The sequence below is a fragment of the Mesoplodon bidens genome (assembly GCF_964165515.1).
Source record: "Mesoplodon bidens genome assembly, chromosome: 10".
In the NCBI taxonomy this organism is placed as follows: domain Eukaryota; kingdom Metazoa; phylum Chordata; class Mammalia; order Artiodactyla; family Ziphiidae; genus Mesoplodon; species Mesoplodon bidens.
The window spans coordinates 73748098-73775675 of record NC_138172.1 but is presented as its reverse complement, the minus strand read 5'-3'; the positions used below and the strand labels follow the sequence as shown (position 1 = coordinate 73775675).

At 47.3% G+C, this 27578-nt stretch overlaps 1 protein-coding gene across 10 annotated transcripts in view; it reads left to right on the top strand.

The window, feature by feature from the left end:
- TRERF1 (transcriptional regulating factor 1) overlaps positions 1 to 27578 on the top strand; it is a 205530-nt gene that overhangs the window by 107731 nt on the left and 70221 nt on the right. Inside the window, exon 1 of one of the 10 annotated variants that reach the window (XM_081247315.1) lies at positions 6584 to 6681. The exons of 8 other annotated variants lie outside the window; for them this stretch is intronic. The gene's annotated coding sequence lies outside the window, so the exon portion shown is untranslated. Of the gene's footprint in view, positions 1 to 6583; positions 6682 to 22822; positions 22883 to 27578 lie in introns of those variants that run through there. One more of the 10 variants, XM_081247316.1, reaches the window with a different exon arrangement.

Sequence of the window (27578 nt, the reverse complement as noted above, 5' to 3'; positions counted from 1 at the left end):
GCAGAATAAATGAGTTGGATGCAGTTCCTGGGATATGGTTGCACTCTCCTTGCAATTAATTAATTAATTTAATTAATTAAAATGACTTCACTAATTATATGTACAGGAGATTGCACATTTCATTTGGCTGAGCAGATGTCTCCACTAATAATTACGAAAGCCTGGGGTTGCAGGAAAGAGGGGTGTTGGCATATGAATTGATATTGAACACTTCAATGCCATCCCTTCCTACAAATAAAGTTGAAACTCCTATCCCCATTATGTCCAAGATGGATTGAGGAACAGATTTTTAATTTGCTTCTGGTAGTGCCAGTAGGTTGTGGTAACTTGCTTTTTGTGACTGGTGATCATTTTCTTCATCAAACAGCTGGCTGTGGAAGGGGTATGGGCTCCATGGCTTTGGAAGAAGCGGCCGAGTCAGGGTTAGATCTGGGGCCTCTGCATCGTTCAGGTAGCTGGCTAACCCACTGAACTGTGATAGTAAACCACATCTCCCAGAAAAATAACAGGCACCTCATCTCCAAAGGGAACGTGCCTTCTTCTGCTACGTTATCCAGACCTTGCCCTGCCCTCACTCCGCTCCCATCCCTGGGGCCTTAGAATCCAAGGCAGACCCACAGACCTACCAGAGAATGAAAACCCTGACTGGCTACACACACAGACCAGGCAGTACCTGCACTTAAGTGATTCTGCATCACATAGGTGAGTGAGTGTGTCTCTGGAGTATCCTCGCTATGGTGATAAGGAGGAAAATTATTGGTAATCGAGGAGTGTTGAGCATCCCCGCTGGGCCAGAAACTTCCCGCACTCTTTGTGTTTCTTAAAACAGCCCTGCAGGGCAGGTGTTAACTTACAGATGAGAAAATGAGGCTTGGAGAAGTTAAGTAAGATGCCTGGGGTCACACAAAGCTGGGTTCATACCCAGAGCTTTCTATCTATAAAGCCTCTTGTTCTTTCCACCCCCTGCTCTTCTGGTAAATGATTTGGGGTCATGAAAGTCCCGTAGCCAAATCTGGAAGGATGTGATGGGAAGCCACCGGGCTGGGCTCACTCCTGCACACAAGCGAGGTACTGCTTGGGAGCCAGTCGCCGCTCATGGGCCCTCAGCACCTTAGAACCCGCAGGGGCCTTGGGGTGATCGGTTCTGAGCAATTTCCCAGCACCCATAGGGAAGTGCTCAGTGCATAAAGATTCTGCTTTAAACACCAGTCAGCTGGCTATGTTATGACGGAGTGATGTACTCGTCAGAGAAAGTTCCAGAAAGAAATTGATCATTTCAGAAGAATCTTCAGAATGTTAACTTAATGTGATCTGATAAGAGAGTTTTCTTTCTTGCTCATATGCATGGTTGGGGAAAGGTGACCCTTCTGAAGCTTTTTGAGTGGTGTGTGAAGAAGAAACAAAGCTAAGGAAGGGGGAAAATACCAGCTGTAAAAGAACAAATAGATCAGTCTGCGTGCCGATGAATACATCTGAACGTGGCAGCAGATTCCTATTTGGGCAAATCAAGCATTGCAGTTGGAGAATATGCTCAACCTTGTGTGATGGTCCTGGTGAACCCCCATCCCTCTCTGGTCTGCCTGCCTGCCCCCCACCCAGGTGACTCTTGGGGTACTTGTCCATCCCTTGAAGCTTTCACTCCACACTCCTTATGAACTAGAGCAGGAATGGGGTGGTGTGTCTGAGTCACAAAAAATTGTGAATCATTCTTGAGATGAGGGAGCCCTGAAAACGTGACTCATTTCTGTAGCATGTACAGGTAAGAAATGGCTGTCTGGTTGTGACTGGCAACTGCCATATAATTTCTAATTTTGACTTGGTTGCTGTTGTTTTGGGGGATGGGATCAGACCTGGCCCCGGGTGGGTGCAGCGTGGAAGGACGCAGTGCCATTTGGACCCGGTTCCTGCCTTTCAGCACTTCGCCACCTGAAGGAGGCTGAGGCATGTCCATATTTGCAGGAAACATGTCGGTTTGAATGTGTATTAAGTGGTAAACTGAAAGATGGAAATCTTAAGCTTAATCAAAATTAAAATATATTTTTCCTAATCACATATCCAAATAAGTGCTGGAGGGAGGCTGCGGGGCCCAGGCAAGTAGCGTCCAGATTACATCAGTCTGTATTAGGAAGAGCACTGGGCTAGTTCATAAATTGTGTTTCTGTTTACACATCTGCTCTGTCTTAGTTGGTGTGTCAGCCTGGATGAGCTGGCTGAGTCTGCACACCTGTTATGAAATTCAAGATTTGTTCAATGTAAATGCACTTGAGAAATATCCTTACGTACTTTTATTAGCTCATAACAGTAATCCAAGAAGTAAAGAAACATAATAATGGAATTTGCTCATTGTTCCTTCAGGTTTGGGTAAAATTTGTAGCTAGGCTAAAGTTGCCAGAGATCAGAAGAGGTTGCTGCATGAGGACCAATGACTGGACATTCAGACTTGACCTTTCAGAAATGGGGGTTGGTCATCTGAGCCTGTTATATTATGGACTGGGAGTGGAGGATGTGAATAGGAAAAGAATAAGGGAAAATGGAGCAGTCTGGAGGCTGGTGCAAAAACTAGATGGAAATAGTAAGTGGGCAAAGAGGTGAAGCATATGTGGGGGGAGAGGAGTTGGGGATAGGAAAAGACCACAGGCATGCTTTTGGCTGTGAGTAACAGAAAAGCAAATGAATCGTGGTCTGAGTAACACATCCTCTCATAAAACGAGAAGTTGGGGTGAGCACGGTGGTTGTCTGGTGTTGATCTGGCAGTTCAACGATGACGTCAAGGACAGGAGTTTTTTCAGTTTCTCTGCTTTGCCCTCCTTAGTGTTTTGGCTTCTTGTCTTCTCAGTTCTGGGAGTAAGATGTGGTTGCCCCAAGCTGCAAGGGAGGCTGTGAAGGGATTAGTAAGCTTTTCCAGCCTTGGTAGTAGAGGTGGGCAAGAGGGGTTAGGAATAGCTGGAGGGTTATCCAGACAGCCGTTGGGCATAGACCAGCTGTGAACAAATAAAAATAAAAACAAATAATATGTTGAATCATCACCACAAAAAAAAAAAAAAGATGCTCCTAGGAGTTTCCTACGTGTGAATGGTGTTCAGTACAAGCGTGTTATGGTGTGGAAGGGCATCTTGTAGGTCCCATTCCAGCAACGTGGCTGATCACCACCAAAGTCTGTGTGCAACACTGCAGGCTGGATTCAGGGAAAGCCGTCTGAAGTCCTGCTTGGCGGGAATGGAGCATAGGGAGGGAGGAGGCAAGGTAGCACCGTTGTGGATCTACCTCTGCTCCAGTTTCCAGCCCATGATTCTCAGAAGCAAGACAGCTGCTTTTCAAAGGTTAATGGTAGAGCTTGCTAATTTCTTTGTAAATTCCATTTTAATGAATAGATGCATTTAACTTAGGACACTGAGCTTCTGGTAGTAGCTCAAAGACTGATACCCCTTCAGCACCATTTTGAATTCCACACCTCTGTGCATGTGCATGTGCGCACACGTGTGTGCATGGCTGCACCCTCTATTCACATCCCTGTGGTCCAGATCTGTTTTTCTCGTTGCCTTACAGAATCCCGGTCTTGTCAGAGGACTGTTTCCCCTGCCCCGCACTCCCCAGTTTCTTCCCTCTTTCCTGTATCGGTGCCATACAGTGACGCTTCTTTCCCCATGGTGCCCAGTAGAGGCCAGCTCTCTGATCTGTGGCTCTTGCTGCTTTTGGTCATTTGGTTATTGTTGAGGGGACTGCCACTCACCCATAACAGTGAGTCAGATGCCTTTGATCAAAAAAAATGGAAGCCGGCTGGTTTAAATGCAACTCCTTGCTCTCCCTCTAATACTCTAGAGCAGGGCCTCTCAAACTTTCACATGCACATCAATCACCTGGGGATCTTGTTAAAGGGCAGATTCTGATTCAGGAGGTCTGGGGTGGGGCCTGAGACTGTACTTCTTTTTTCGGGCCGGCGGGGGGAGTGGAAAAAATTTTTTATTAAGTTTTATTGGAGTATAGTTGCCTTACAATGTTGTGTTAGTTTCTGCTGTGCAGCAAAGTGTCTGCACTTCTTCTTAGCTGCCAGGTGATGATGATGATGCTGGTCCAGGAAGCAGGGATCTCAGCCCTCAACAAGATTTCAAGTGCTCAACAGCCACACATGGCTATGGCTACCACATTGGACAGCACAAATATTAAATATTTCCACTGTTGCAGAAAGTTCTACTGGACAGCATTGACTTAGAGTCTAGCCAGGGAGAGAAGCCTTTGTTAAGTAAACAGACAACCAAATAATGTGGAGCCATGGACAGCGATAAAAGATTTAGTAGAGGGAGTCTTGTCAACGAATAACCTAGTGGATAGGGAGCCAGAGTTTCCTTGAGGAAGTGATGGTTGAGTTGGAGTTGGATCAGGTGGTAACCAGGCTTGCAGGGAAGTTGGGGAGGAGAGTGGAGGAGAGAGAATCCCAGAGTTCAAGCACGTGAAAGTGCCTCAAGATTGCGCTCACGCTCGCTGGCATTCGATAAATGTCATTCCCCATGCACACTCGTGTTGAATGTTTAATCCAGAACTGTGTGGAAGCACAGACCCTGGCTATCCCTGGTGAGCACAGGCTCTGGAGTCACATTTCCTGGGTTCAAATCTGCTTGCTTAAACTCTTAGTGCCTCAGTTTCCTCATCTGCAAAATGGGCAAAATAATATGTACACAGTAGAGCTGTGGTGAGAATTGAGTCAGTACCTGTAAAGCACCTAGGAGTGCCTGGTATACTGTAAATGCTATTGAGTTGTTGGCTGTTATCATTGTTGTTCCCCATGCCTGTGACTTGTGAGCAGGGGGCTGCCCTACCTCGAGCTCCTGGTAGAATCAAGGAGTATCTACTTGGTGCTGGCCCCAGCACTTGGGAGCAGGGCCTCTGGGCTCTAGGCTCCCACTTCCAGGTGAGCCAAGAGTTCTGAATCCCGGTGCCCCCCCTCCCCACCCTGCCCAATCCTGTCCTCTCTGCTTTTAATCCTCCCAACTGATCCCATAAATGGTTGGTTTGGCTATGCAGAAGGCACAGCAGTTGTAGTCATTTCCATGGCCTGTGAGCCATGTAGCCTAATAACAATCCAGCAAGGTCAGTCCCGACACTAACATGTCAGATTCACATCATTATGGATGTTAGGACTCCAGAGGTGGAAGCATCTCATAGACTTCTATCAGGCTGGAACCCCAGTGCCCATTCCTGTCCCCCACGATGTGTCACTCAGGCACACATGGGGTGTCTTGATGCCGTGCAGCTACCACAGCCGGATGGACCACTCACAGCTTTGAGATATCAGAGGGAGCACTCCCACCCTCCCATTTTACCTTTTTGGTTCCGGTGCTGCTGGGCCTGTGGTATGTGGTGGCCCTTATCTGGGTGGGGTCTCAGGGTTGAATCTCTTTTCCTGTGAGGGAGTTGAGGCCATTATCAGAGCCATGACCTTCTTCACTGGCCTGTCTCAGGTCTGTCCTGCTGCCAGCGCAGAGCCAGCGATTTTTAGCACAGAGAGTGACCACTCTAAATGCTTGGGCCTAGACAGAGGATTTGCTGCACAGGATTCATTCCCAAAGAGACGTTTTTTCTAACCAAGTCAAGACATCACCATGAATTGGCCCTTCCAAGCAATTCTTTTTTGAAATGAGATTTGATGCATGAGATGGGCCTGTATAATGTCATTAGATAATACAATTGTTGAGAATATTAGAGTTGGGACTTGAGTTGCTTTAAAAGTTGAAAGGGAGTAGTAATTAATGGTGGAAGTTGCTGAGATCACTGTTCTGGAAGGAATGAGTGTGTTAGTGGTTGCTGCCGGCAGGTCTCCTGGGCTGTCTGTCTGAGGCTTGCTGTAACCCCCCATGACTCAACCACCTTCAAATCGTTGGGTTCCACTTGCTTTTCCGAAGTTTTCTTCGTTTTATTTTTAGATTTCCACATTTATGCCTTCGGGGCTTCTTGGCTTGTGTATCACACACACGTTCATATGTCTGTGTGTGTATACACCCCTTTGAGCGCACGCACACACAGACACGCACACACACACATCTCTTTGAGCTACATGTGCCTGTATAGTTGTTTTGTTTTGTTTGTCTTTTTAGTGGTCCCAGCTGAAAGCCCATCTAGGACTACCAACCCCAAAGAAAAAATATCTTCGCTGTATCCTTGAAATATTCCATTTCCTTATGGCCAGGAGGTGGTCGGATGTGGCCGTTGGGATTCGTCACTGCCCTTGGCCTCCGTGTCTCTGCATCCGTTGGTGGGTGTCTGTGGGGCAATTTCCTCCTCACGTTAAGTAAGCACTGGAGGGGCCCATGTGGCCCTTGGAGGCTCCTATATTTTCCTCCCATGGAGGCTAAAGTCAGTAGCAGGGCCCCCTTTGGATCTTGTGATTTTTTTCCATCCCCTGTGCCAGTTGGAATGGGGGTGTACTTTTACTTAACAGTGGTGGGGACCCTGCATCCTTGCCCAGGGACTCAGGTCCGTTCTCGGGCGAGAAGAACCTTTATCTAGCTCCACAGGGTGGAGGGAGGCTGCTGGCTCTGACGTGGCTGCTGCAGGTTTGTGTCAGGCCAAGTGAGCAGCATCAGGGAAGGAGTTGGGTGCCTGACCGAACCACGTTACAGGACCTTCGGAAAACATCCCCTCGGGCGCCCCATGCACTTCTCAGGAGGAGGATGATAACTTACTCACGTAAGTAAGACCTTAAACCTTGACTGCAGTCATGAGCACCCCAAAATATTGCCTGAACCTCGCTCCTCAGTTTATAAGGACCCCAAGGATGATAAAAAGCAAGACGTGAAATAAGCTTGTGAAAATTGACACATTTTCCTTTGCTAATGATTTGAGTCAGGACCCATCTGAGTTAACACCAGCCAACAAACAATTGATTACTTTTAAGGAACAAGCCCCTAAGCGATGAGTGCGCGCTTCTGTGCTGGGCTGTGAGAGCTCGGTTCATTTTGCCGCTCGCACACCTGACTTTTTTTTTTTTTTTTGGCTGTGTTGGGTCTTCGTTTCTGTGCGAGGGCTTTCTCTAGTTGTGGCAAGCGGGGGCCACTCTTCATCACGGTGCGCGGGACTCTCACTGTCGTGGCCTCTCTTGTTGCGGAGCACAGGCTCCAGACGCTCAGGCTCAGTAGCTGTGGCTCACGGGCCCAGTTGCTCTGCGGCATGTGGGATCTTCCCAGACCAGGGCTCGAACCCGTGTCCCCTGCATTAGCAGGCAGATTCTCAACCACTGCGCCACCAGGGAAGCCCTCGCACACCTGACTTTTTTTTTGTTGTTGTTGTTTTTTTTTTTTTTTGCTGTACGCGGGCCTCTCACTGCTGTGGCCTCTCCCGTTGCAGAGCACAGGCTCCGGACACACAGGCTCCGCGGCCATGGCTCGCGGGCCCAGCCGCTCCGCGGCATGTGGGATCTTCCGGGATAGGGGCACGAACCCGTGTCCCCTGCATCGGCAGGCGGACTCTCAACCACTGCGCCACCAGGGAAGCCCCACACCTGACTTTTATGTGAACCTCTAAGCCCATCTCGTACTAGGATCTCCTTGGAGGCCAGGATTGGTTCATTTGCCTTCCAACAGTCCCTGGAACATCAGGGATGCTCTCTTTCTATGTGTATGTCTTTGTTGGAATCACGACAGAGGTCCAGATCCATAAAAGCAGACCAGTTTCCTGTCCTTTGCTCTCAGGTTGGCACAAAGATGTGCCAAGTGCTCCGTGGCATCACTGAGCCAGGTGCTCCATGGAAGGTCCCCTTCTTACCCAACTGGAAGTATTTTTCCAGCATGACCTGGATCTTAAAGGCCAGAACACAGCCTTCTGGAATTGTTAGAAAGTAGACACTGTGACAGGAAGGTAAATATTGACTGTCTTTAAAAACCAGTGGAAGGGGCTTCCTCAGGCCCTAAGTAAAGTGAGAGCCCTTTGAGCACATTTACAGAGGTCAAGTTCTCAGGGATGGAGAGGGAGGCCTAGAAAAGGAGCAAGAGCTGTCTCCTTGCCTTTAGACAGGACTGTCCCACTCGGCGGGGGGTTGGGACTGTCACCTGCCTACCAGGCTGAGGAGGGATGCTCCTGCCCCCCGCCCCCACCACATGAGGTTTCGCTCCCTTTTCAGTATCACCTGCAGCCCAAGGAGGTAAGGGGGCTCTGCTGTGAGCTTCACCTTGACCGTCTGAGAGAATCCAGTCACGGATTGCCTGTTTTCTGAGCTGTTGTTCTCTCTGTGTAGAAATCCCAGGAGAATTCAGAGTGAGCAAAGCTTCCTTGGGCTCAGCCCCTACACTACACCTCACCCCGTACCTCACTGGGCCTCTTCTTTCAAAGATGTCACACCTGGTTTAGACCATCTCTTGACTTTTGCAGGAAAAGGATGGCTAGTGACGCACATTTGACTTCTTTGGAAACAAATTCTCCATTCCCAACTCCCTGGCAGAGCTCAAGGGAAGTGGGGAGGCTGAGGGCAGAAGGGACTGTCCACGCAGATGTGTGGGTTGGGAGAGCACATGCCTCTGGCAGCGCTGCTAGTCTGGCTTTACCTGGGACTCAGAGGGGCCTGGAGGTCAGACCCTACGCTGGGCTCTGAATCCCTTCCTCTCCTCTGCTCAGGGACCTACAGCACCCAGTGGCCCTTCATTCGGCATCTGTGCTTTTGCCCCTTCTGGCTTAGTGGTTAGCAGCTGGGGAGCTTTTCTGAGTGACCCTTAGGGAACTGGTTACTAGTCGGGGTGGCCCATTTGTCATTCAGTTAATCTGAGGAGGGGACCTGCAGTCTCCTACCTGCAAGGTGCCTGTGCGTGGGAGAGAGGGAGTGAATGAGAGAGAGTGTGTGTAAGTGTCAGTCTTCTGTTTTCTTACTTCCAGTTAGTCCCCATTTTCAGCCTCACTCCCCACCCTTCCCCACGACTGGCATCCTTGCTTCTCTCACCCTCTGGAGTTTACAGAGCAGATCACACCCTTCTTGTCCACATCTTTCTCTGAGCATTTGTCTTGCTATCTCAGTTATGCCTCTTGGCCATTTGCTGTCGTCCTATAACGGGCTAATTGCCTCTTTTCTGTTCTTTTCAATGTTGTAAGTTTATATAATTTAAAAAATTCCTTTATTGTCATTTTAGTGGAGCCTTAGAAGGAAAAGGAGATCAACACATGTTTTCAATCTACCGTTTTTTTAACCAGAAGACCGTGGCATAATTTGGAATCACTTCCTAGAATTCCACTCTATTTCTATAGCTGCTATTTACCCTGTCTTGGCATTTTACATATTTATACTTTGCCCGCCCCCCTCTACCTGTCCATTAAAAACAGCATATGAGCATCTTTGTAGCTAAATCTTTAGGCGTATTATGATCTCCTAAGGGTGAATTTCTGTAAGTAGAATGTCTGGGTCAAAGGATATGTAAAACTTTAAGGTATTACTGGTGCATATTGCTAAATTTCTCTTCATAAATATGACACTAATTTGCATTCCCACTAGCCATAGATGAATGTGCTTGTTTCTCCACACTCTTGTTGATACTGGGTGTCTTTGAGCATGTATGTTTGGGTATATAATGCGAACATTCTGTGGGATAGATCCCTGGCTCAAAATGCCTGCACATCAAAGTTTGGATAGACATTAGTCAACTTACCATCAGTGTATGAGCATGCTTGCTTCTTCCACATTTTTACCAACACTGCACTATGATATAAAAATCTTTTCCAGTTTAATAGGTTGATTTTATTGATTTCTCCCGAGGTTGAGGATTTTTCATGTATTTATGCCATTTGTATTTCTTCTTTCATGGACTGCTTGTAACCCATTTTTTTCTTTGTGTGTTTATCATTTTCTTGATTTTAAGCTCTCTTTATATATTAAGGATATTAATATGGATATGACAAATTGTTTTTTAAGTTTTGTTGACGTTTCATTTTGTTTGCCTTTTTTGTTTGTTTACACATCCAACTGATAAGTTTTTTTCTTTTTTATTTCTGAGATACACATTTTAAAGTAATAACTAGAATTATGACTTATAACATTATACCAGTACATATAAGATTTTAGAAATTTCATGTAATGTCCGAAATATTTATATTAACATATTTCCATACAAATAACCCAAAGAAAGTTTAGTATTAGTTGTTTTTTTTTGTTTGTTTGTACTGCAGGTTCTTATCAGTCTGATAAGTTTTATTATTAAATTTTTGTTTAATTTTAATTTATTTTTGGATGCACTGGGTCTTCATTGCTGCGTGCGGGCTTTTCTCTAGTTGCGGAGAGTGGGAGCTACTCTTTGTTGCGGTGCGCAGGCTTCTCATTGTGGCGGTTTCTCTTGTTGTGGAGCACGGGCTTTAGGCGCAAGGACTTAAGTAGTTGCGGGCTTGTTGCTCTGTGGCATGTGGGATCTTCCTGGACCAGGACTCGATCCTGTGTCCCCTGCATGGGCAGGCAGATTCTTAACCACTGTGCCACCAGGGAAGCCCCTCTGACTGATAAGTTTTAAACAGTAAAGTTCATCAGCCTTTTGCCTCTGTGGTGTGCTTCCAGAATTACCTGAACCTTGGGCTTCTGGGATGTCCTTTATTTCTTCATTTGACCACACCTGAGGGATGGGCTGGCTGCACATGTGAATGTGACTGAGTTCCAGTGTGGTCCTCAGGTCCTGCAGAAGGAGGACAAGGTCACCATGGATAGTTCTCCGGGGGCTGCTTAGCCGCAGTGGGCGTGGGAGGTTGGTCCTGGGGAAGACGCAGCCCCACCTGAGACCCAACGTTATTGACCTGGGATGCGGCTGGCAGGAGTGTTTCAGGACCCACCTCACATTAGGATGATCCAGAGGCAGAGGGTGAATGTCATGAGGGGTATGGACGTGATGTGGACAAGCATGGCTGCTAATCTCAGTAAGCCCCTCCTGCCACTAACAGCTGGCCTCAGGGCAGAGGTGTTGCTCACTGGGAGCAGTGATTAAGAGGAGGGGCGGGCTTCCCTGGTGGTGCAGTGCTTGAGAGTCCGCCTGCCGATGCAGGGGACACGGGTTCGTGCCCCGGCCCGGGAAGATCCCACGTGCCGCGGAGTGGCTGGGCCCGTGAGCCATGGCCGCTGAGCCTGCGCGTCCGGAGCCTGTGCTCCGCAACGGGAGAGGCCACAACAGTGAGAGGCCCGCGTACCGCAAAAAAAAAAAAAGAGGAGGGGCTCTTCCTGTCCAAATCTGTTCTGATTGAGCCTAAGAGGAAGTCAGGACAAGACAAGTGGGACCAGGGCTTTAAAGGGCCCACATTAATTTGGTTCAACTCAGGCTTTCTGTGATAAAAGCACAGAATGGCCTCAAATGACACAGGACAATGTTGCTTCGATGGCTTTACTTCCAATTTGTGTTTCTCCCCAGTGCTTACCTTACCAACTTGCCTCCTGCCTCTGCATTTTCCAGATTTACCCCTGGTGAGACGTGCTTGGGGAGGAGGCCGAGGGGGGCAGATGCTGGTAAATTGCATTCAGAGCATAAGCTGGGGACTTCCAGGATTGAGGGGACTTGGAGCTTCATTTTCCCCGGCCATTAGTCCATGCGCTAGAAATAAGTTCTGTTTCAGAAATGTGTGAACGGTGCTGAAGGGATTTTCTTGAACTTTCAGCAAAGTGAGTTCTTCAGACCTATTTGAGATACTTTGACCAAACCTTCAGAGTGGCCTTTAAGATGCTGTCTACTATGGGGTGGCTATTCAGATGTATAATTCTATGTTGACTCCTAAAAATTAGGGATAGGAATTGGGATGTAAAAACCGTAAGAAGCTGGATTGTGATCATTACAAAACTGCTACTTCCTTCTGCTCCTCAGAAACACCAAGTTCACTCCCATCTCCAAGCCTTTGCCCCTGCCGCTCCCTCCGCCTGACCTGCCCTCCCCCAGATCTGGTACAGTTGACTCCTTGTCTTCATTTAGGTCTTGCTCCAATGTGGCATTCTCAGAAAGCCCTTCTGCACAACCCTAGTTAAGGTAGCACACTCCCGCCCCCATTGTGCTATTCTCTCTCATATTGCCTTATTCTCTTTTCTTCATAGCAGTTACAATATCAACGATAATAGTAATAGCTAATATTAGGGAGTATCAACCATGTGCCAGACAGTGTTATAAAAGCTTTACTTGTATGAATACATTTGATCCTCACATTAAGTGTATGAGAAGAATATTATTATTCCCATTTTACAGATAAAGAAATCAAGTCCAGAGAGAAGTTAATGTAATAGTTTGGCCCTGGGAGTCTTCTATTCAGTAAACATTTATTAAACACATATTATGGACCAGGACCAGGCTCTCTGCTAGGATTAGGGGATCCAAAAATGAGTAAGTCATTGTCCTTGCATTCAAGTCATCAGAAGACCAGTGTTCCAGACCAGGCTGGGCCAGTGACTCCTCTCTGAGACCTTGGAGCAAGTTGCTTACACAGATATATGTGCTTTAATTTTCCCATCTGTAAAATAGGAATAAAGGAACCTGCCCCAGCTAGTCCTCTGCATTCTTGGAAGATTTGTTGGTGAAATCACTTTGAGATGTGCACAGGGTGGTGCAGATGCAGGGAGCCATTGGGCATCCTCACTCTGGGACTAGGAAACAGCAAACATATTCTCTCTTCCTACCTGGATGAGGGAAAGGTAGATAATTAGCCACCACTCATCTCTGTCTTGATGGTACCAAGTCCTTATCAGATTTCACCCCCTTCCCTTACTTGCAGTCATTTTGTGGTATCAAGCAATTCTTAAATGTCTAAAAGAGTCTAGCTAGAATCTCAAAATCAATTTTTGGTCCATTGATGTAAGAGATGTTGTACTTATATAACTGGTCAATAGGATTATGGTATGTAGGGCAGCTGTCCCATCTGATTGAAAGTGGTGAGTTTTATTTTCCAGGGACCCCAAAATCCCTTGCCTACTGATGGTACTTTTTTTTTTTTTTGCGGTACGCGGGCCTCTCACTGTTGTGGCCCCTCCCGCCGCGGAGCACAGGCCCCGGACGCACAGGCTCAGTGGCCATGTCTCACGGGCCCAGCCACTCCGTGGCATGCGGGATCCTCCCAGACCGGGGCATGAACCCGTGTCCCCTGCATCAGCAGGCGGACTCTCAACCACTGCACCACCAGGGAAGCCCTGATGGTACTTTTTTGAAGGAAGTTCTTATTCATCATTAGGCTACCAGCCTGGCTGTTTAATTCCAACAGCTGGTGTTATTCTGAAACCAATGCAAGAGCACTGTTTTGGTTACTGTGGGTTTTGCCAAGGCCATTAATTAAAAACAAGCTCGTGATAATGGATGGGATGTTGGTATGTGATGGGGAAACAGCCCTGTGGAAAGGGATTCTTGCTCCTTGTCATCCTCTTGAGATGGACTTTAAAGAATGGGTGACCAGACCTTTCAAGTAAAGCAGGCCAACATGTCCCCATGTAGGAGGAGGACCCCATCCTCCTAAGTAGTATGTGAGAGGGAGCTTTGGTCCCTGGTTCTTGCCCTGGGTCTCACCCGCCTTTCTATCATCATGGTTTGTTTCCTGTGTCTAATTTGTTGCATGATCTGTTAATAACCAAACATGCCCTCACAAGCTGGGAAATATTTGCAGAGTGATAAAGCAATTATGTTATAATCTCCCACTTTCTAAAAGAGACAGGCATCAGGACTGCACACTCTGGGAAGCATCCAGGTGCCAGAGCCTGTTGATTCTGTTCTTTCATTCATTTGTACTGTTGCCATCCAACTGTAGGCCCCTGTCACCCCATCCATCCCCCACCCGTCCGTCCTTCCATCCATCCATCCATCCATCCACCCAACCACCTGTTCCATCCAGTGGATCACTTATTTTTGAGCACTTATTATGGATCAGGCCCTGAGCTAGGGCCTGGGGATGTAAAGATGAGTAGGTCACCCTCCTTGCATTCAAGTGATTCATACAGTAATAGCAGGACATATGAGAGTTCAGTGAAGTGTTTCACGCTAGCATAGTTGGGGCTTAATATTCCCACTACCAAGAAAAGGCAGAGCTTCCCTGGTGACACAGTGGTTGAGAGTCCGCCTGCCGATGCAGGGGACACAGGCTCGTGCCCCGGTCTGGGAAGATCACACATGCCACGGAGCAGCTGGGCCCGTGAGCCATGGCCGCTGAGCCTGTGCGTCTGGGGCCTGTGCTCCGCAACGGGAGAGGCCACAACAGTGAGAGGCCCGCATACCGCAAAAAAAAAAAAGAAAGAAAAAGAAAAGGCAGGGTTTGGTCAAGAAAAATTTTACAGAGGAGATGACTATGTAATCAAGTCTTAAAAGACAAGCTAGGTGCTTACCTATATACCTCCTCCCTCCTTCCGTCCTGGCCTCTCATCCTTCCACAGATATTAACACCTGCTAGGGGCAAGTCCCTTCCTTGTGTGTATCCCCACCTTCCCTCGCTTTGACATTGGTTCATTTCCCACCCATGTAATTCCCTTACTGTTTCAGGCATGTCACCTGATCTGAAATTTGGGGCAGTATCCTGTTCTAAAGGTGAAGTTCCAGCTCCTGAGCTTGGCGTTTGGGATCCCTCCACTGTGCTGCCCCAGCCTGAGGACCAGCCTGTGTCTCACTCATCCTGTGACCAGCAGACCTACTCACTGCCCCCAAACGTGTCTTGCACGCTGCCCTCTCCCATCTAATTCCACTCACCCTTCAAGGAAAGCCTGGGAAGGTGTGTCGCCTCTTGGTTTGGGCCCTGGAGGCAAGTGTGGCTATTTTCATTGGATGCCCGTCCTACCACGTTGTATGGTTACCTTTCTATGTGTGTCTGGCTCACTTTCCTTTTGTCACGTGGATGGGATTCTTGCTTCATATATCTTGGTTCTCCTCAGTGACTAAAGGGCCTACATATGGAAGTCATCCATCTCTATTTGCTAATTAAAATTGGGGGAAATTATACATTATTTATCACCTCCTCCTGGCAGTCCCTTAATTCTGCTGCTGAACTAGACTAGGTTGAAATTACCACTCTGGGACAAATGTGTGGTTTATCTAATCCATTTTTTAACTCTCAGGTAGGTAATGGAGAGTGTGAGAATGTGTGCTATTTATTCTCCATCTGCCCCCGCCCCCCAGATCTATTTCTGTCATGCTGTGTCTGGGGAGGCTGGCCCCTATGGATGACATCAACTGGGTGCCTTAATTTTACCTTCTGGTTTCACTGGGTTTGGCCAGTAGGAGACACCAGCAGGAGATACAAGAACAGGAGGAGAGAGAGGTTGGAGTATTAATCCCCCTGATTTCTGGCAATGGCTTCTTTTCCATCTGCAGCCCCTCTCCCAGTGCTGGAGAATCACTGGGCTCAGGAACAGTTGTTCCCTCCCCTTTCCCTTCTAACTTAGGGGTGATCAAGGCTTCTTGCTGGTTTCAACCTCTGGGTGCCGCACCATATCTTGTTGGTTCCCTTAACCCTTCCTACACCTCTGTAGCTGATCCATTCATTAAATTATTTCCATTTAAACCTTTTTGAGTGCCATCTATAGTATTACCGAGAGTCAACTTTGCAGGCTTAGTTATCAGCCCATGAATTGATCTGTTTCATTTTCTTACAAAAGGGTTTTGGGGTTTTGTTTTTTTTTTTCGACGGGGAGCACACATTCAGAAGAATCTATGATAAAAATAACAGTCTCTTGGCTTCTTCCCTCCCTAACTTGTCACTCTCCCTTGAGGCAACCTCTTTTAACTCTTTCAGTTATTTTTTTCTGACATTTACCTCCATATTTAAAAATAATGTGCTTTTGTTTTACTCCTATTTTAGAAATTCTCTGCTTACTTCCTGTTATGATAGATGACGATTTAGCTCACTTATACCACCCTCCTACCTCCCCTCCCCACATCCTCACAGTATAGTTGTGTCGTTATTTATAGTTCCTCTACTTGGTTAGCTTTATAAGTAATATTTTTACTATCCCATTTCTTGCTTGTTAACAACAGTTTCTCGACTCCCTTAATCAGTAAGATGAAGGTATTAGTGCCCTTACCCCAACTGCCTTCCAACTTCCCAATTTCTGTCATCTCTGTTTTTACTTTTACATTGTTAAGGGTGATAACACATTTTTATTTTGTAACTGCCAGTAAAAACTGTGCTGTGTCTGTCGTTTGACTCTAAAGACTAAAAAATCAGCAGATAGGGCTTACGTGATTGTGAATGTAGAAAGAAACAAGTTGTAAATTGACAGTCTACCCTCTGACATACTTGTTTGGTTTGCCTAGTGATCTTTAAAAAAAGTTTCAGCCAACATTTTAAAATAGGGAGAGTTTTCCTAACAGATTCAGAGTTTGGGATATTGTTTTAAAGGCTGTAAGATCTGGTCTGATGTTCCATATGGCAACACTCTGCTGGAGGCTGCCCGCTTTAGAATGGGCTTTCCTACTCCAGTTTGCTGCAGTCTCTACTACTCATACAGTGTATGCATGTGCTCAAACTCCTAGCCTGCTGTGTTCCTTTACTTATTTACCTGACCCTGAAGGCGTTTAAGTGTGTGACCCTGATGCCTGATCTGTTGTCCTCTTTGGAGTCCGTAATATGTATTTCCTTTATATATGTGGCTTTATATTTTTCCAAGAGTATGTCATTGCCTTCCTTTTTTCCCCCCACCAATTGCTATTATCATATCCTCATTTTTTTCCCTCCCAAACTCTCTAGCCAATTGGGTATTTTATATGTTCTCCCTTCCCCCCAGAGTTCTCTATCCTCCTCAAGTTTGACCTGGTTGCTGTCTAGGCCTGCTACACAATTGACATTTGGAATTTTCCTGCACTGTCATACTAGGTTAGTTCTGCCGCTTCCTGGATCTCATCTTTTCTTTGGGTCCATTCAGGTTCTTCAGAGAAGGAAATGCCTTTTTTTTTTTTTTTTTAATGCTTGGGAGAGTAGATACCTGGCTGCCCCATGAATACCAATGGCTCAACTGTTCTGACTTCAGATTTTATATAATCCCCGCCTCCCCCACCCTGCCACCTTTTCAGCCTCACATTTGATTCCTGCCCTCCGCTGCCTTGGCAGCTCTGAGTCATGAGCCTCTTGGCCATTCTGCCAGGCTGATGGACCCTCATAATATCTGTGCCTACTACAGGGTCAGGCTCCCTGTGGCTGCCTCATCAGTTTCTAATCTTTCATACTCTGTCTCTTTTCCACAAAGTTGTCCCAACCTCTTTTCCAGTAGCCCTTACCTGTTCCCTTTATTGTTTGAAATTATATCTTAAAAAAACTTATTTCACTCTCATCTTGGTGGTGATGTGTCTAGATGGAAAGCATATAAATGAATGCAGTTAATTTGTTGTCCACCCTCTAAAGTAGGCGTTTTTAATCCTAAATTTATCTCTTTTAGGATTTAGAAGTTCCTTGTATTATAAACATGTTTATCCAATTCATAATTTTCTTTTAACTATCAAATTTAGATCTTGTACTAACACTGATAAAGCAATGGTAGCTGCCATAATCATCTCCCAGTTCTCAGGGGCTTACCATGATTGAAGTTATTTCTTGCAGCTCTAACAGTCAAATGCAGCTGTCCTGGCATGACTGGCGTTCTTCCACAAAGTCATTCAGGGACCCAGGCACCTTCCATCTTGTGACTATGCTCTACCTTAGAGGATACATTCTCAACTGGGGCAGTATCACACTTAGGGGGGCAAAATTAGTTCTTGGGGCCAAAAAAATCTCATTTTAATACATAAATCACAGATATACATTTGGTACATAAACAGATAAACAGTGTATTAAAATTTCCTAGGTGGAAGAGGACACCTAGGAAAAAAGTATCTGAAAACGCTCCTTACAAGGGCGACAGTGATGAAAGAAGGTTGAGAAACACTGCTACAGGGCCTAGGAGTACCCTGTGTTCAGGTGGAAGGGAAAAAACAAGGTGGTGAAGGTTCACCCACTTCTTAACAATCTTGGCCCCAAAATGACAGAGACCTCTTAGCCCACATTTCATTGGTGAGCTCTAGTCATGGGTCCCACCTTGCCACGGGAGGAGCTGGGAGGTGTAGCTCCAGGCTAGGCAGCTGCCTCTCAGTGACAACTCTCAGCTAAATGAGGGGGAACACAGATTTTGGAGGACGGCTGGTCTCCAAACACAGGGGTCAGCAAACTTTGTCTTAAAGAGCCAAGTAGTAAATATTTTAGGCTTGTGGGCCATGTGGTCTCCGTCACAACTGCTCAACTCTGCTTATTGTGGCCAAAAGCAGCCATAGACACTATTGACATGAATAGGTGTGGCTGTGTTTCAGTAAAGCTTTATTTACATAAACAGGTGGTTGGCTGGCCTGCAGGCTGTGGTTGACCAACCACTACCGATCCCTACACCTGATGACCATTCCAGAGCTTTTCCATTGCCTCCTTTTCCTTGCATCTCAGGACCTAACCCAGGTTCTTCTACATTCCCTGTGCCAAGATGGGACCTACAGCTGCCCCTTAACTGAGTGAGGAGTCCGTAGTTTTTCTGTGAGAAGAGTGGGATGGGGTACGACCCTCAACCAAGTGAACTGTACAGGTCCCAAGTCTAGAGAAAAGGAATGCATATTGCATGTGACAGTATGGTATTAAGCCATCCCCACATCTAATCTCCACTGCCACCTGACACGGTAGGAGGCCGAGTACCTGGCACATGTAGTAAGTGCTCAGAATATGGGGACAACTCCTGTATTCAATGCTCAGGGGTCCCTTAAAATACCTGCGTTAGGTGAAATAAGTCCTCAGAGGATCTGCACTCTGCCTCTCATAACATTAGAGACTATACCATATTTTCAGTGGATTATTTCAATGATTAAAGCTAATAGTTTAATAACACGGCCATATGCTTACATTAGAAACGGAATAGAAAACTACATATACAATATGATCTCAGCCATCATATTTTAAAGGTTTAGCAAAAAAAAAAAAAAGGAAATATTCTCACAAAATGATGGGATTATGAGTGGCTGTTCTTTTTCTCTTGTGTATGTTTAAAACTTTTACAGTGAGCATGCTTTCTAGGTGGAGAAGAATAAATGTTATTTTAAAACTATAGGGGAAGGGAGACAGCACTGAGTGAGAGTGGTAATGAGGGCGTCTGCCCGCTTGTGGGCATAGACATGGACCCAAGGATTCCACCAGCAATCCTGTCGGAACAAGTCCCTCTGAGGCACTGTCCTGCTCACCCTCCCCCAAATTAGAAAGGCTTCTTTACATAGCGACTATGGAAGGGTTCCAGCCTGCTTCTCCACTGAGAAATTCTTCTCATTTCTAAGTGATGAGAAACTCATCTAGATTCTCTTTCTGCTGAGGCGGGACCAGCCTCTCTGAATGAATCATCCAGATTATCAATAGGGTGAGGAGAAGAGGCGTGCCTGGGGTTAACTGCGTGTCACAGGCATTGGTCATCTCGGCCTCTCCCCGGTGGGCTTACTTGACTTTGGGGAGAAATGAAATCACTTGCACCCTAAAGTGCTCTCTGTGTTGGACCACCAGCCCGGTGGCCTGACCTCCAGGTGCCCCTGCCCCCAACGGAGCAGAGAACAACCCATTCTGTAGTCGTAACCAAATTCAAGATCATACCCAAATGCCCCTAAGTGTCCAGGCCCCTCTGGGTTCCTCATTTGCCTCTTCCAGGTATTGAGTGGTTGGGTTTGGGGGCCCTCCACCCATGTCCTGCCCACCTGAGTCCCTTCTCTTCAGCCCTTGGCTGTTTCTTCTGGTGATTTCGTTCTTGAGTCCTGGGCTGTCTACACACTGGCTCAGCCTGTGCCCTCCGCACTCATCAGACCCGTTGCATTCTCCAGCTCTTAGCCCCTTCACTAGGACAGGGTGGCCCCTCACCCCTCACCCAGGGCCCTGTCTTGACTCTCAAGGGGCATCGTCTGCTTGGAAACAGCTCTCCGTGGCCTCCGTCTGCTTGCCCATAGCCTCCATGCCTCCCTGTATTCGACCTCCTCTGTCCTTGTTCCAGGACCTCCCTCTTAGCTCCCAATTAGGTTAGAGGAACCTTATCCCAGCTCTTTGCCTCCGCCCTGGCTCCTATGTTCTGAGAGCTGGTCTTAGCATCCTCTCTTTCATCTCAACACACATACCCTGGACATGCACGTGATGGACGCGCATGTGTAAGGACCACACTCCGGCAGGCACAGGCACCGGTTAGTCCTGTGTGTGCACATGGACTCCTTACGGTGACTTGAGAGACCCTATACCAGGGCTTCTCGGCCTCAGCACTATTGACGTTTGAACCCGATAATTCTCTGTTGAGGGGGGCTGACCTGTGCATTCAGAAGTGTTTAGCAGCATCCCTGGCCCCAACCCACTGGATGCCAGTATCACATCCCCAGCTGTGACAACCAGCTATGTCTCCGGACATTGTCAGAGATCCTCTGGAGGACGAAATCACTGCAGGCTGAGAACCACTACCCTACATGTCGGGGGACCCCTGCCCGCCCCCCACTCCTCTGCTCTGTCCCACCCACTGTGCCTGCCGTGTGCACACCGATCCCTGCCTCGGGGCCATTGCTTCAACTGTCCCTGCTGAACGTCCAGTGTTCTCCACTCAGATTTTCACTTGTTGGTCCATCTGGGCCTCAGCTCAACTTTCACGTCCCCAAGGCCTTTCCTGAGTGCCCTATGGGAGCAAACCTAGTTGCTCCATCATGTTTACAAGAGAACTATCCGAGGCACCCAGCCTCGGATTTGGAGTTGAGAGATGAAGACGGGTGGGTGGCAGAGTCAGAAGGCTGCCAAGAAGCCCCTCTCGCCGGCTTATGTAATTCGCTCCGCGGAGAGAGAGCTCAGTGGGGCTCAGCAAGTGAGTCCCTGGCTGCTTGTCATGTGAAGAAAACTGATGGGAACGACACTTTTCCTCCTCTGCTTCCTGCCCTGCTTTTTTGTTCTTTGTATCGTGAATAATGTGAATACAGGAGGAGCCTCATACTTGGAGTTATTTTTACAAGGTCTCATCTCTGCTGCAGATGACTCAGAGCTGGGGCCTTCTCTTGAAGACGTTTCTTGGGAAACGCCGGAGAGGTGCTGCGCCCCAGGTGAGCTGGGGGTCAGAGAGGCCCCTGACCCCTCTGGAGCCGTGTGCACTGGGGGCAGGAAGTGGGGCTGGAAGGAAGGCCTTGCTGAAGGCCAGCACTTCTACCGGTTTCCCTCTGCCTAGCCAGCCCTGCCTTTTCCTCACCATCCTTTTCTGCTCCAGCAGAAACAACCAGGACGGCCTGCCAGTCTGGAGAAGAGAGAGGGCACTGCCCCCAAGGTTGGCACTGCAGGCTGCTGGTAGACAAGGCCCCAGCAGGCTGGTGGCTCTAGTCTAAAAGTATGAAAACTACCTGGACAGTGGTCACCAGGCCCTGAGGGAAAAGGAGAATCAGAGAAACCTCTTCTCATGTCTCCAGCCGCCCCCGCTGCCCATGTTCTTGGGGTGTAAAGGCTGCATCTTACTCTCTATTTCTTCCATGCCTGGCGCTAAGACCCAGTGAATGTGTGTTGAATAAAGGAATTAATGAAGGAGAAGCACCTTTTTATGTGTAAAGCTGAACTACCTGGGCATGTGTATAGCACAGAACCTCATGCCGTGGAGGATGGTGGGTTCTGCACCTGCTCCAGAAGATGGGCATGCCCAGACCTCGGCACGTGGACTGGAAGTTGTCATCACTCTCGGCGCGGGCATCATCTGACTTGACCCCTCCATACCACTCTGAGGGGCAGAGGTGTCGTTTCCTTTTACAGAGGGTCGCGGAGATCAGCAGCAGCACGCTCAGCGCTGTGCAGTTAGTAACCGGCACAGCTGGGTTCTTCTGCCCTAAATCTGCCGATTCTGTGACTGTTGCCCTGACCCTGTGAGGCCCTAGAACCTCAGAAACCCCAGAAGTAGAGACTCCCTTGCTTTTGGAAAAGACTCCACACCCTCCTCCGCTCACAGCTGCAGTGCTGTCCTTCCGGAAGATCTGGTCCTTTCCCTTCTGTTCTGCCTGTAGCGGAATTGCTGGTTCTCACCCATCTGCTACCCAGCAACCCTTGGGAGAATCGGAAGGCCCCTCTCAGACACCTCTGATGGTTCTAGAGAAAGGGGGATTTGGGGGCATACACCCTTTTTCCTCCTGCTAAAATTCCCTAGCCCCCCAACTCCCTTTCTTGCTGCCTTCTCCCAGGTCACACAGTCCCCGACTTAAAACCCAGGTGGATGGAAAAGGTTTCAAGTTGACCATTTGGAACTCAGAATGCATTTCTCCATAGAAGTAGCTTGAACATGATGCTGAGTCTACCTGTAATATATCTGAGATAGAGTATTAATAACATTGGCCAAGTAGAGAGCTAGTATTAATATGAATGATTTCATTAATTAATTAACTAATAATAAGCCATCACCATCTCTTGCCTGGAAGACTGTAGCAGCCTCGTCACAGGTCTGGCCTTTTCCACTCTTATCCTCCTATAGTTTGTTCTCTATGTGAAAAGCTGATCAAGCCCCATCTCTCCTCTGCTCAGAGCCCTCCACTGGGTTCCTATCCCCGTGACCTGGCCCGTTCCTGCCTTGCCAACCTTACATGCCAGCCTTTTCCAGCTCCAGAGAGCTTGTTTCGCCAGAGGAGTCAGCAGCCGCTGTTCCCTCTGCTTAGAACTCTTGTCCCTCCTCGAGTTACCTGGTACAATCTCAGTTCATTCAGGTCTCTGCCAGATGACACCTTTTCAGTTGCCCCAGGACACTTCAGATAGGTGACCTCAGATACCCATCCCCCATCACTCCTCTGCGCCCCTCCCCTTCGTAGCACTGATCACACCCATTCCACTGCTGGTGTATTTGTTTACTTGGGTCCTGTTGGTCTCCTCCACTAGGATGCCAGCTCCACAAGGGCAGGGACCTGGTTCGTTTTATTGGCCGCTCTGCTTTCAGCACTGGAAGAGTACCTGACATATGGTAGGTGCTCAATAAATACTTTTAAGTAAATAGATACATGAACGAACGAATGATGTGTCCACACCTGACCGATGGGCAGATTGTGGTTTCTTGTGGAATTTATCACACATTCCAAACATCAAAAATTAACTTCTTCATTTCCCAGCCCTTGGGATTTGAAGTGTAGGGACCTCATTTTAGTAATGAGTTCGTCGATTATTCTGGAAACCAGGACTTCTTACTCTGCATTCTCGGCGAAAATAGATACTCTTCTCCGGTTCTGAATTTGGCAAAGGAGGGGGGTGGGCACTTCGGTGTCATGAGTCTCCTGCCTCCAGTTTTACTGAGAATGGCCATGTATTTTTGATTACTCTAGCTGGGTGCTTCTCACCTCGGCACCACTGACACTTTGGACCGGATAATTCTTTGTTGTGCTGTCCTGTGCACTGTAGGATGTAAGATGTTTAGCAGCATCCCTGGCCTCTACCCATATGATGCCAGTAGAACCTCCCAGCTATGACAACCAAAAAATGTCTACAGGCACTGCCATTCCCTTGAGAGACGAAATCATCCCAGGTTGCAAACTACTACTCTACCATGTGCTGGAAGCCTCGCCACACCCACCCCCCGCAACAAAGAATTATCTAGCCCCAAATGTCAGTGGTGCCAAGTTCAAGATAGCCTGCTCTAGCACGGCACTGATGGAAATGGTTCTATTTTGTGCTGCCCAGTGGTAGCCACTTGTCACATGTGGCTGTGGAGCACTTCAGATGTGGCTGGTACAACTGAAGAACTGAGTTTTTAAGTTTATTTCATTTTAATTAATTTTAATTTTTTTCAAGATTGTTTTTATGTGGACCATTCTTTTAGTCTTTATTGAATTTGTTACAATATTGCCTCTGTTTTATGTTTTGGTTTTTTGGCCCCAAGGCATGTGAGATCTTAGCTCCCTGACCAGGGATCGAACCCACACCCCCTGCATTGGAAGGCGAAGTCTTAACCACTGGACTGCCAGGGAAGTCCCCGTTAGTTTTAATTTAAATAGCCACTTAAATAGGCTAGTGGCTACCATATTGGATAGCACAGCTCTAGAGAAACCTGTGCGGCTCACACTTTAGTGTCACACAAATCATCTGGGGAGAGCAGAGTCTGATTCAGCAAACCTGTGGTGAGGACTGAGAGTCTGCATTTCTAGTGAATTCCCAGGAGATACCAAGGACCACAGTTTTAGTAAGATGACCTAAGTCTCTAACCTAAAGAGCATATAAACACAAAAATGACATTTCTGCTGCCTGGAAGGGCTTGTTAAAAGACACAGTGGTGTAGTATGGGGTGATGGGGAAAATACGGTCTGTGGAGTCAGACAGATAACGGCATGAATCCGCTGTTACTCGGCTGTGTGCCCTGGGCAACTTACTTAACCTCTCTGAGCCTCAGTCTCCTCAACTATAAAACAAAACAGTGATCATTCCCAACTTGCAGTGTGATTCTGAGACACTGTATTTGAAAGCACCAAGCCCAGTGCCTGCCTGGCCCATACTGGGCACTCAGGAAATAGCAGCAGGTGTTACTGATTCATCTAAAGTAAAGGCATCATTTACACACATCAGCCCTTACGTTTAGGCCATGCCTGAGACCCCCATGTCAGAATCACTCAGATGTTCTTTGGAAAAGCAGATCCCTGGGCCCAGCCCACACCTACTGAGTCAGAGCCTCTCACGGTGGGGCCCTGGAAGCTTTGTTTATTGTTGTTTTTAACTGAGGTAAAATTCACATAGCATAAAATTAACCACTGGCCATTTTAAAGTATAGAGGTCAGTGGCATTTAGTGCGTTCTCAATGTTGTGCAGCCATCACCTCTGTCTAGTTCCAAGGCATTTTCATCACCCCAAAAGGAAACCCCATACCCATTAAGCAGTCACCCCTCATTCTCCTACCAGCCCCGGCCCCTGGCAACCGCTGGTCTGCTTGATATCTCCATGGACTTACCTACCTTCTGGGTATTTCAGATAAAAGGAATCATTCAATATGTGACCTTTTGTGTCTGACTCTTTTCACTTAATGTTTTCGAGGGTTATCCATGTTGTCACATGTATCAGAACTTCATTCTTTTTTATGGCTGAATAATATTCCATTGTATGTAGATACCAGATTTATCTGTTAGCCAGTTGATGGACGTTTGGGTCGTTTCCACTTTTGTGGCTATTGTTAATAGAGCTTCTTTGAATATGTGTGAACGAGTTTTTGTTGGAGTGCCTGTTTTCAGTTCTTTTGGGTTTACACCTGGGAGTAGGGTTACTGGGTCATTGATAACTCTAAGGAACTGCCACACTATTTTCTAAAGCAGCCGCACCATTTTCCATTCCTGCCAGCAGTGCAGAAGGGTTCCAATTTCTCCACATCCTCACCAACACTTGTTATTATTTTATTATTACCAACGTAGCGGGTGCAAGGTGAAGCTTCATTCTTAACTTCCCCAGGTGGTCCCTATGTGCGCTAGAGCTATATTCAGGAGAGCTTGCCCTGCACTGGGTTAAGTGATGGTCTACTTCTCACAGGGGCGTGGGACTTGGGACTCGGTCAAACAGTGCTTTTGTTGGGCTGGTGAAACCCATCAGAGGATTGGAGTTGTTACTTTGAGTGTGTTTAAGAGGTTGGATTTTTTTCACACATCTTACTGTCTTAGCCCATAACGAAAAACCACAGAGGATGGCTTATAAACAACAGAAATTTATTTCACACCGTTCTGGAGGCTGGATGTCCAAGATCAACATGCCAGCATTCTGGTCGCATTCTGTGAGGGCCCTTTCTTCCTGGTGCATTGCTAATACTTTCTCACTGTGTCCTCACGTGGCAGAAGGGGTGAGGGAGCTATCGGGATCTCTTTAATAAGGGCACTAATCCCATTCATGAGACCTCCACCCTCATGACCTAAGCACCTCCCAGAGCCCCCACCTACTAATAGCACCCCCTTTGGGGGTTAGGATTTCAACATACGAATTGGTGGGGGAGGGACAGAACATTTAGCACGTAGCACTTACTCCCTCCCCTTTAGTAAGGGGAACTGAGAGGATAGGGACAGCTTGTTCTCAGCTTGCCCTGGAAAGGCCAGATCAGCGCAGATGACCCGTGGGAGCCCCCCCCACCCATGGGCAAGTTACTGCAAAGCACCTCTACCTGTGGCTTGGGGCTGGCCTGGAGGGCCTGTCCCGGCACGAACTGGCTTTGAATTCTTCTGTTTTAATAAAATTTAATGTGAAGTTTTGCACTCTACCGGATAGTATAGCTGGGCCTGATTTAATTTTTAAAATTAGGGGTTATCCCCCCAAATATTTAAGTGTATTTCAGGAACACATCAGGTTAATCCTGTGGCTCTGAGGATAAAGGTGATAAACCAGGGTTAGCGGGAAGAGGAGTGTCGGGGAGGGGGTTATCGTGGGAGCGCTTCATGAAAGGAATAGTATTCCTCTCTAACAATGAGGATTTTGTTTCCCTCTTCCGGAATTTCCTCAAATATAATCTCTGGGGTGGAGAACAACATTTAAACGATGCATTGTATCCACAAGCAAAGGGAGCAAGGTCCTACTGTAACTCCCTGGGCCACCTCAAGATTGCTCTAGGACAGAAGCCCAGCACCCATGGCCTCCTTAGATTCTCAGCCTTGGCCACATGTCACAACACCTGGCCAGCTTTAAGCACTATTGTCTCATGGGTTTTGGTGAACCCCAGGCATCTGTGTTTTTTAAAACTCCTCAGGTGATTTTGATGTGCAAACAAGACTGATAACTGCTGTGCTCACCCATGGGACACAATGGTGCAAAAAGCAGACACTTGCTATGCCCTCAGAGAGCTTACAGTCTGACTGGGGAGGCCCCCTCGTTAATCACATAATGAATTAATTGCAACTGTGATAAGTGCTGTTGCACACTTGCATTTCTGGAGAGTCAAGGAAGTCTCACTGAAGCTGTATTTGAAAGCTAACTAGATGTTAATGAGGGGGGAGCTAGGAGAAGAGCATCCCAGTCAGAGGGACCAGCATGTGCAAAAGTTCTGGGGTAAGAAAGAGCTTGGAGTGTGTGAAGACCTGAAAGACAAGCTGACTGGAGCTGTGAGCAAGGGAATAGGAGGCCTGAGGAGGTTGGAGAGTGGATGGTGGTCCGCCATCCATTGTCAGCCTATGATAAGTCTGTCTGATATGCTCTCAGTGTTTGAGCTGCTGTAATATTGGTCGAATACCCCAGCTTCTGTGTTCTGGAATAACCAGATGCATGAAGACCTGATGAAGTGGCCACCTGTCTCTCATAATGATCTGAGCAGGAATGCCCTCTTCTAGTGCCTATAAATTATTCTTTTCTCCACCTCCATGGAGGTAAGAGTGGGGCATCTACAGAAGAGGAGAGATGGTTGCAGAGAGAATGGGAGTTTTCACCACATTGGAAAAGCTTCCAGGCCTCCCCATCTGTTGATAGAATGTGTCTCACTTGAAAATTAGATCTTCTTCCGTGTCACCATCATCTCTGTGCAGGAGAACTTGTTTGACAGAATGAGTGGCCCCCACGTGACTGGAGTCTAAGATTTCTCATTGCATTGATTACTCTCCACCCTGTTTCTTAGGTGTTCTTAGATTAAATCTACAGATTTAATTCCTCCTCCTCCTCAATTTCTTCTCCTCCCCCTCCTGCTTTTCCTTCTTTTAAAAACCTGTGCCAATTTCTAA